Source organism: Pelophylax lessonae, assembly GCF_965119305.1.
Source record: "Pelophylax lessonae genome assembly, chromosome: 2".
NCBI lineage: Eukaryota > Metazoa > Chordata > Amphibia > Anura > Ranidae > Pelophylax > Pelophylax lessonae.
The window spans coordinates 741,922,787-741,934,025 of NC_138769.1; the positions used below are offsets into that span (position 1 = coordinate 741,922,787).

Here is an 11,239-nt window from a genome sequence, read left to right on the forward strand (position 1 = left end):
GGGTGTCCCAATTGGACCTAGACCTGGATCTAGACCTACTTGGGTGTCCCAATTTATGTAGACCTACTTGGGGTGTCCCAATTGGATCTATACCTGGATCCAGACCTATTTAGGTGTCCCAATTGGATCTAGACCTACTCGGTTGTCCCAATTGGACCTAGACCTTGAATATAGACCTACTTGGATGTCCCAATTGGACCTATACCTACTTTGATGTCCCAATTTGACCTAGACCTGGACCTGGATCTTCTTGGATGTCCCAATTGGACCTAGACCTACTTGGATGTCCCAATTGGACCTATACCTACTTGGATGTCCCAATTGGACCTAGACCTGGATCTAGACCTACTTGAGTGTCCCAATTGAATCTAGACCTACTTGGATGTCCCAATTGGATCTAGACCTACTTGGGTGTCTTAATTGGACATAGACCTGCATCTAGACCTACTTGGATGTCCCAATTGGCCCTAGACCTGGATCTAGACCTACTTGGGTGTCCCAATTGGACCTAGACGTACTTGGGTGTCTTAATTGGACATAGACCTGCATCTAGACCTACTTGGATGTCCCAATTGGCCCTAGACCTGGATCTAGACCTACTTGGGTGTCCCAATTGGACCTAGACCTATAATTGTATTACAGCAAAGGCATCCAGTATGTCCACACACCAGTATACATTAACAACAAATAAAATGGCCTCTGCCCCCACCAATAGCTGGCCTTCATAGCAAAGAACACATGGAAGGGCACAACATGAGACAAACAAAAATACAATTCCCAGTTCAATTTGCTAACCAGTTTGCTTACCAACCAAATTAACCTGTCTAACAATTTGCGTCAAAACAGGGGTTTAGTTAGCACACATTTGCAAACGCATGTGTAAGCTGCAGGGCCACTCCACGGCAGCCTGTATTACCTGCAGTCCTAACTCTAGTGAATCTAGACCTACTTTGGTGTCCCAATTGGGCCTAGACCTGGATCTAGACCTACTTGGGTGTCCCAATTGGATGAGTTTGGCCATAAAAGTGGCTTGGCACAGTAGAAAGAAAAACACTATTAAACTACAGTGTGTGAATTATGCAGAAACCCTTACCATAGTGTATTTGTTCCAGTTACTGTAGAAGAATTTTAAATTATATTTGCAAGCGGATATACAACGACTCCGGTGTGAAAGTAAGATAAATCTGGCATCTGCCTGCCATTTCTGAAGAAGCGGTCAAAAAAGCCACGAAACCTGTTGGAGGTGTTGTACTGTATATCTGTGTACAAATATAAATGAGATTTTCCATATATTGATGCAACATGCAAATTTGTAAATTTCCCCTCCTTGGTGGTAATCTGTATAGCAGAGCATGGGGTCTGCGATGCTCCTTATTACAAAATACATTTTTTTTTACTGCCTAAAGGACTCGCCTGTCTGAGAGTAATATGAGGGATGCTGGGTTTTCCTTCTGAAAATTGGGTGTCCCAAATGGACCTAGACCTGGATCTAGACCTACTTGGATGTGCCCCAATTGGACCTAGGCCTACTTGGGTGTCCCAATTGGATGTAGACTTGCATCTAGACCTACTTGGATGTCCCAATTGGCCCTAGACCTGGATCTAGACCTACCTGGGTGTCCCAATTTGACTTAGACCTACTTGGGTGTCCAAATTGGACCTATATCTGGATCTAGACTTACTTGGGTGTCCCAGTTGGACCTAGACCTACTTGGGTGTTCCAATTGGACATAGACCTGGAATATAGACCTTCTTGGATGTCCCAATTGGACCTAGACCTGGATATAGACCTACTTGGGTGTCCCAATTGGACCTAGACCTACTTGGGTGTCCCAATTGGACCTAGACCTGGATCTAGACCTACTTGGGTGTCCCAATTTATGTAGACCTACTTGGGGTGTCCCAATTGGATCTATACCTGGATCCAGACCTATTTAGGTGTCCTAATTGGATCTAGACCTACTCGGTTGTCCCAATTGGACCTAGACCTTGAATATAGACCTACTTGGATGTCCCAATTGGACCTATACCTACTTGGATGTCCCAATTTGACCTAGACCTGGACCTGGATCTTCTTGGATGTCCCAATTGGACCTAGACCTAGACCTACTTGGATGTCCCAATTGGACCTATACCTACTTGGATGTCCCAATTGGACCTAGACCTGGATCTAGACCTACTTGAGTGTCCCAATTGAATCTAGACCTACTTAGATGTCCCAATTGGATCTAGACCTACTTGGGTGTCTTAATTGGACATAGACCTGCATCTAGACCTACTTGGATGTCCCAATTGGCCCTAGACCTGGATCTAGACCTACTTGGGTGTCCCAATTTGACCTAGACCTATAATTGTATTACAGCAAAGGCATCCAGTATGTCCACACACCAGTATACATTAACAACAAAGAAAATGGCCTCTGCCCCCACCAATAGCTGGCCTTCATAGCAAAGAACACATGGAAGGGCAACGCACGTGAGACAAACAAAAATAAAATTCCCAGTTCAATTTGCTAACCAGTTTGCTTACCAACCAAATTAACCTGTCTAACAATTTGCGTCAAAACAGGGGTTTAGTTAGCACACATTTGCAAACGCATGTGTAAGCTGCAGGGCCACTCCACGGCAGCCTGTATTACCTGCAGTCCTAACTCTAGTGAATCTAGACCTACTTTGGTGTCCCAATTGGGCCTAGACCTGGATCTAGACCTACTTGGGTGTCCCAATTGGATGAGTTTGGCCATAAAAGGGGCTTGGCACAGTAGAAAGAAAAACACTTTTAAACTACAGTGTGTGAATTATGCAGAAACCCTTACCATAGTGTATTTGTTCAAATTACTGTAGAAGAATTTTAAATTATATTTGCAAGCGGATATACAACGACTCCGGTGTGAAAGTAAGATAAATCTGGCATCTGCCTGCCATTTCTGAAGAAGCGGTCAAAAAAGCCACGAAACCTGTTGGAGGTGTTGTACTGTATATCTGTGTACAAATATAAATGAGATTTTCCATATATTGATGCAACATGCAAATTTGTAAATTTCCCCTCCTTGGTGGTAATCTGTATAGCAGAGCATGGGGTCTGCGATGCTCCTTATTACAAAATACATTTTTTTTTACTGCCTAAAGGACTCGCCTGTCTGAGAGTAATATGAGGGATGCTGGGTTTTCCTTCTGAAAATTGGGTGTCCCAAATGGACCTAGACCTGGATCTAGACCTACTTGGATGTGCCCCAATTGGACCTAGGCCTACTTGGGTGTCCCAATTGGATGTAGACTTGCATCTAGACCTACTTGGATGTCCCAATTGGCCCTAGACCTGGATCTAGACCTACCTGGGTGTCCCAATTTGACTTAGACCTACTTGGGTGTCCAAATTTTACCTATATCTGGATCTAGACTTACTTGGGTGTCCCAGTTGGAAGTAGACCTACTTGGGTGTCCCAATTGGACATAGACCTGGAATATAGACCTTCTTGGGTGTCCCAATTGGACCTAGACCTGGATATAGACCTACTTGGATGTCCCAATTGGACCTAGACCTACTTGGGTGTCTTAATTTGACCTAGACCTGCATCTAGACCTACTTGGATGTCCCAATTGGCTCTAGACTTGGATCTAGACCTACTTGGGTGTCCCAATTGGACCTAGACCTACTTGGATGTCCCAATTGGCTCTAGACCTGGATCTAGACCTACTTGGGTGTCCCAATTTATGTAGACCTACTTGGGGTGTCCCAATTGGATCTATACCTGGATCCAGACCTATTTAGGTGTCCCAATTGGATCTAGACCTACTCGGTTGTCCCAATTGGACCTAGACCTTGAATATAGACCTACTTGGATGTCCCAATTGGACCTATACCTACTTGGATGTCCCAATCTGACCTAGACCTGGACCTGGATCTTCTTGGATGTCCCAATTGGACCTAGACCTAGACCTACTTGGATGTCCCAATTGGACCTATACCTACTTGGATGTCCCAATTGGACCTAGACCTGGATCTAGACCTACTTGAGTGTCCCAATTGAATCTAGACCTACTTGGATGTCCCAATTGGATCTAGACCTACTTGGGTGTCTTAATTGGACATAGACCTGCATCTAGACCTACTTGGATGTCCCAATTGGCCCTAGACCTGGATCTAGACCTACTTGGGTGTCCCAATTGGACCTAGACGTACTTGGGTGTCTTAATTGGACATAGACCTGCATCTAGACCTACTTGGATGTCCCAGTTGGCCCTAGACCTGGATCTAGACCTACCTGGGTGTCCCAATTTGACTTAGACCTACTTGGGTGTCCAAATTGGACCTATATCTGGATCTAGACTTACTTGGGTGTCCCAGTTGGACCTAGACCTACTTGGGTGTCCCAATTGGACATAGACCTGGAATATAGACCTTCTTGGATGTCCCAATTGGACCTAGACCTGGATATAGACCTACTTGGATGTCCCAATTGGACCTAGACCTACTTGGATGTCCCAATTGGCTCTAGACCTGGATCTAGACCTACTTGGGTGTCCCAATTTATGTAGACCTACTTGGGGTGTCCCAATCGGATCTATACCTGGATCCAGACCTATTTAGGTGTCCCAATTGGATCTAGACCTACTCGGTTGTCCCAATTGGACCTAGACCTTGAATATAGACCTACTTGGATGTCCCAATTGGACCTATACCTACTTGGATGTCCCAATTGGACCTAGACCTGGATCTAGACCTACTTGAGTGTCCCAATTGAATCTAGACCTACTTGGATGTCCCAATTGGTTCTAGACCTACTTGGGTGTCTTAATTGGACATAGACCTGCATCTAGACCTACTTGGATGTCCCAATTGGCCCTAGACCTGGATCTAGACCTACTTGGGTGTCCCAATTGGACCTAGACGTACTTGGGTGTCTTAATTGGACATAGACCTGCATCTAGACCTACTTGGATGTCCCAATTGGCCCTAGACCTGGATCTAGACCTACCTGGGTGTCCCAATTTGACCTAGACCTACCTGGGTGTCCCAATTGGACCTAGACCTACTTGGATATCCCAATTGGCCCGAGATCTGGATCTAGACCTATTTGGGTGTCCCATTTGGAAGGGTTTGGCCATAAACGGGGCTTGGCACGGTAGAAAGAATAACACATTCACCACTACAGTGTGTGAATTATGCAGAAACCCTTACCATGGTGTATTTGATCCAATAAGAAGACATTTTTTTATTACATTTGCAAGCGAATATACAACGACTCCAATTTACAAGTAAGAAAAACATCTGCCTGCCATTTCCGAAGAAGCGGTAAAAAAAAAGCCACGAAACGTGTCGGAGGTGTTTGTATATCTGTGTACAAATGTCAATGAGATTTTCTATATATTGATGCAAAGTGCAAATCTGTAATTTCCCCTCCTTGGTGGTAATCTGTATAACAGAGCATGGGGTCTGCATTGCTGTATAAAGGACTCGCCTGTCTGAGAGTATTATAAGGGCTTCTGGCTTTTTCTTCTGAAAATGCTAGTTTCCTGGCTCTCCAAACACTCCTAATCTGGAAGAAGTATGCCAGCAGTGAGATCAGAACTCCTCACTTGCAAGGAACGGCTGCCTGCTTATTCCTGAGCTACAGAAGATTTCCTTTAAAGTGTATCTAAAGACGGCTTACTGGTCCTTAGATGTGATGGCTGCATTCGTTTTCTTTTTTAGGCTTTCTTTCCTTTTTTTTTTTTTTTTTTCTCCTGGTATTCCGGCCAGTAACACACTTCCTGGCTTATGGTGACAACACTCATTGTACTATATGAGGAGAGGGGAGATGTTCTGTAATCCCTTCCTAGGGTGATGGTGCTGCTCCTCCATAGATAGTGCATGAGTGTTGTCACCCTAGGACAGGAGCTATACCCTGACTTCCATAGAGGGGATCTCTGATCCTTCTACCCAGGTATCTCATATCCCATCCAATGCACAGTACACAACAACATACATTACTTTCTTGCGTTCATACAATTTTATACAGTTATTTTTTTATATTAATACATTTTTTTTCAAATTTGTTCCTAATAAACCCCTTATTAACATTTATTTTACCCTAACCACCTAATCAACACTAATTAAAGTGGAAATGTAATTTTTAATTTTGCCCCCCTCTTACACAAATGTAAAAAAAAAAAAGGATTATTAAAATTGTTAATATTTAATATATTTTATTATTAATAATGAATATATATTATTTATACGTCTTTATTGAATTCCTGCTTTCTGGCCTAGGCTGGGCAGTTAGGGGGCTATTTATAACATTGGTTGGCTGAATGTCAGAAACCTTCCTACAACCTGGACAAACTTTTATTTCTTTTTTTTTCAATAAATTAATTTCTGAATCAGCTCCATCTGCTGGCCAAAATGTGGTAAATGTTCTCATTGAGGCATTTCAGAAAACTATACCTTATTTTGGCCACTAGATGGAGCTGATACAAGAATTATTCTCTTAGGGAAAAATATGGTCAAATTTTGTTCATGAGTGTCTCTGGAGATATCCATTTCCATTCACCACCAAAAGAAAGTCCAGTTTGTCCTGAAAAAACAAAAAAAAACACAAGGAATATTTCGCTGGTATACACAGAGTAGTTGCAATGTTATATACATATTTACACATGCCAAAGTTGCAAAACTGGTTTCAGGCAGTAAGATTTTTTTTTTTTACACACCGGCATGAAAGGGTTAACCTACTTTTTTTTCTTCTTCTTTTTCTAACCATGAATATAATTTTTTTTTTTTGTTTTGATGATTTTTTCCCCGCAAAATGAAAAAGTGCAAAATTGAAGAAAAAGAATCTTTTGTTTCATATTTGTAATTCTTTGTGGTGCATCGGATATATGAAAATCCTCGTACCAAAATTAAAAATTCAGGATCCACTTGGCTGAAAACCGAAAAATGAAATGGACAGTTTTTTTTTTTTAGTATTTTTTTCTATTTAACCACTTGCCTTCTGTGCACTTAAACACCCTTCCCATCCAGGCCAATTTTCAGCTTTCAGCGCTGTCACACTTTGAATGACAATTGCGCAGTCATGCTACACTGTACCCATATGAAATTTTTATCATTTTTTTCACACAAATAGAGCTTTCTTTTGGTGGTATTTAATCATCTCTGGGTTTTTTATTTTTTACAAAAAAAAAGAATAAATACAAAAAATTTTGAAAAAAAAAAAGTTTTTCTTATTTTCTGCGAGTAAATTTTGAAAATAAATTTTTCTCCTTCACTGATGTGCGCTGATGAGGCGGCACTGATGGGCACTGATAGGCTGCACTGATGGGCACTGATGAGGTGGCACTTATGGGCACTGATGAGGTGGCACTTATGGGCACTGATGAGGAGGTACTAATATGCCGCACTGATGAGCACTGAGAGGCGGCACTGAGAGGCAGCACTGAGAGGCGGCACTGATGAGCACTGATAGGCGGCACTGCTGGGCACTGAGAGGCGGCACTGCTGGGCACTGAGAGGCGGCACTGCTGGGCACTGAGAGGTGGCACTGCTGGGCACTGACAGGTGGCACTGCTGGGCACTGAGTGGCGGCACTGATGGGCACTGATAGGCGGCACTGATGGGCACTGGCGGATGGCACTGGACACTGACGGGTGGCACTGATGAGCGGCACTGATGGGCAGCACCATCAGTGCCCACACTCAGTGCCCATAGTGCTGCCAGTCAGTGCTCATCAGTGCCTAGATGAGCAGGCACTGATGGGCACTGACTAGCAGCACTATGGGCACTGATTGTGGGCATTGATGGGGGGCACTGATGGCGGGCACTGTGGGCACTGATGTGGGGGCACTGTGTGTGTGTTTTTACCTTTTAGTAATCAGGGCACTGGTGATCGGTGCCCTGATTACATTGCTGTGTGTCCCCAGCGGCTGTCGGCTCCCCCTCCTTCCTCACACTGCAGGCTCTGTGTGAGGAAGGAGCGCCGGCGATGAGAGATGATCTCATATGTTTACATATGAGATCATCGCTCATTGGACGGCCAGATCACGTGGTGAATGGCCGCTGTGATTGGCCATTCACCACGATCTGTGATCGGCTGTGTCCAAGGGACACGGCCGACACAGATTTTCCCCGCAGCGCGCTCGCGGGAGCGCGCTGGGGGCGTGTCACTGGGAGGCCGTTTAAAAACGGCCTCCCGAAAATTCGAGTCCGCGCTGCAGCCATATATAGGCTGTAGCGCGGACGGGGGGAGGTTAAATGTATTATATTCGGCTTCTTAATTAATATAATGAATATGAATTAATATGAATTTATTTTCAGCCATTAACGGCACCAAAAACCCTGTTTTTCGGCCGATAATTTTTGTCAGCCATTATTTGCACATTTATTTTTTTTATCGGTAAATATAAACCGATTTTCGGTCATTATAGGCACTGATAACCCTATTATCAGCCATTATTGCCACCGATAACCCTATTTTTGGCCATTATTGGTACTGATAACCCTACTTTCGCCCACTATCAGCATTGATAACCATATTTTTAGCTGCTATCGGTGCCAGTAATTTTCGGCAGCCATTATCGGCATCTTTTTTTTTTCTATCGGCAAAACGCCAATAACCCTATTTTCAGCCAGTGATATTTGGTGGCTGATATATTAATGCATCCCTAGTAAATCTTTGTAGCAGAATAATTTTAAACAGGACAAATCATGGTGGGTGGGAGGCTCTGGGAGGGGTAGTGTTGGGTTGAGTGGTGGGGGAGGGTGGTGGTCATGGTGGGTGGTGGGTGGGAGGCTCGGGGAGCAGTGGTGGTGGTGAATTGAGTGGTCAGGGAGGGGTGGTGATCATGGTTGGTGGTGGGTTGAGTGATTAGGGAGGGATGGTGGTGGTGATGGTGGTAGGTTTAGTGGTTGGGGAGTGGTGGTGATGGTGGATTGAGTGGTCCAGGAGGGGTGGTGGATGTGAGACTCGGGGAAAGGTGGTGGTGGGTTGAGTGATTAGGGAGGGGTGGTGATGGTGGTAGGTTTAGTGGGTTTAGTGGTTGGGGAGGGGTGGGAGGCTCGGGGGGGGGGTGGTGATGTTGGTGGATTGAGTGGTTGGGGAGGGGTGGTGGTCATGGTTGGTGGTGGGTGGGAGACTTTGGGAGGGGTGGTGGTGGGTTGAGTGATTAGGGAGGGGTGGTGGTGGTGATGGTGGTAGGTTGAGTGGTTGGGGAGAGGTGGGAGGCATAGGGATGGTGGTGCATTACATGGTTAGGGAGGGGGGGGGTGGTCGTGGTGGATGAGAGGCTCGGGGAGAGTTTGGTGCTGGAGTGGAATTAGTGGTTGGGTTGGGGTGGTGGTCATGGTGGGTGGGAGGCTCAGAGAGGGGTGGTGGTGGGTTAAGTGATAAGGGAGGGGTGGTGGTGGTCATGGTGGTGGGTTAAGGGGTTGGGGAGGAGTGGTAGTCATGGTTGGTGGTGGGTGGGAGGCTTGGAGAGGGTTGGTGGTGGTGGATTGAGTGGTTGGGGAGGGGTGGTGGTGGTCATGGTTTGTGGTGGGTGGGAGGCTCGGGGAGGATTGGTGGTGGTGGATTGAGTGGTTGGGGAGAGGGTGGTGGTCATGGTTGGTGGTGGGTGGGTGGGAGGCTCAGGGAGGGATGATGGTGGTGGATTGAGTGGTTGGGGGGGTGGTCATAGTGGGTGGTGGGCTCGGGGAAGGGTTGTGGTGGGTTGAGTGATTAAGTAGGGGTTGGGGAGGAGTGGGGGCCATGGTTTCTGGTGGGTGGGAGGGTTGGTGGTAGTGATGGTGGTGGATTGAGTGGTTGGGGAGAGGGTGGTGGTCATGGTTGGTGGTGGGTGGGAGGCTCAGGGGGGGATGATGGTGGTGGATTGAGTGGTGGGGGGGGATCATAGTGGGTGGTGGGCTCGGGGAAGGGTTGTGGTGTGTTGAGTGATTAAGTAGGGGTGGTGGTGGTGGTGGGTGGGAGGATTGGTGGTGGGGTGGCTGGTAAGTTTCATAACTGGGGAAGGACAGGTTTATTGATATCAGACTCACCAATTTCTGTATTTACAGGTCCTGAACCAGAATCGGCATGGTGGAGAGCCGTGGTGTGACCTCAGGGATGGTGCACTGAGCATCATGGAAGAAGGATGGCTTGTATTGGAGGAGCAGAGACTTCCAGCCTGGCGAGGTGGTGCCTTGTATGCTCAGGACAAGCTTTGGCAACTGCTCCCCCCATGACTACTAATGGAACTTTTATAATTGACTTTTTTTTTTTTTTTTACTGAGAACCTGAAGTATTGCAGAACTTCTCACATACTAAAACAGTCACAGTTTATACATCATCATCATCTTCAGTATGCGAAAGTTATAGAAATCCCACCGACAATAAAAGTGCCTTCTGTTATTAATAAAAACTCAAAAGCGTGACGCTGTTCCTTTAATGCACCGCATGCATCTGCCGCAGTCCTTCACAAAATACTCCTTAAAGAGGAAGTATCACTTCAATGTTCCCTCCATAGTGCATGGAGTACTTTGTCCCGTGTTGGTCCATGCTGTGGTTGATGAACCGGTGCGGGTGACTCTAGTTTCTTCCTTCCCCCCTCCTCTGTTCATTCTGATTTCTTATCAGGAGGGGAATTTCAAATGAGTTATCAGTGACGGTGCTTGTCCCTGGAATGTCTATCCATACAGCGCCTTGCAAAAGTATTCACACCCCTTGACATTTTCCACATTTTGTAAAGTTACAACCAAAAACGTAAATGTACTTTATTGGGATTTTATGTGATAGACCGACACAAAGTGTCCATAATCGTGAAGTGGAAGGAAAATGATAAATGATACAAATAAATCTGTGAAAAGTGTGGCTGCATTTGTATTCAGGGTCAGCTAGTGTGGGGACATCATCCCGCTCCACCATATTCTACAGCAATGACAAATGACCACACTTAGCATGAGCTTAGCCAGGTGATTTATGCCTCGTACACACGCAACGATTATTGGCCGTGAATTTTCGGCCAACGTCCGATCGGCCGATTTTCGGCTTGTTAGTATGATGCTTCCGACAACTGACTCCGACTTTTCGGCCGAAAAAAATCTGGTGTGCAGGCTATAAAATTTTTGTTGGCCGTCGACACAATGGCCGATTTTCCGTCAGTCAGTACAGATTTCGGCAGAAAAAAATCTGATGAGCAAGACTGGGCATGCTCAGAGAAGAAAAAACACACGGAAAGTAAACCATCACATGACATCACTTCAGAAGTAGATTTTTGTTGGCCGAGAAAATTTG

At 45.5% G+C, this 11,239-nt stretch overlaps 1 protein-coding gene across 1 annotated transcript in view; it reads left to right on the plus strand.

Annotated features, from left to right (window-relative positions):
- The window catches only part of LOC309545760 (uncharacterized protein), a 48,627-nt gene extending 38,288 nt beyond the window's left edge, over positions 1-10,339 (plus strand). Inside the window, exon 4 of the mRNA XM_082245111.1 lies at positions 10,024-10,339. The gene's annotated coding sequence lies outside the window, so the exon portion shown is untranslated. The remainder of the gene's footprint in view (positions 1-10,023) is intronic.
- Positions 10,340-11,239: the final 900 nt, after the last annotated feature.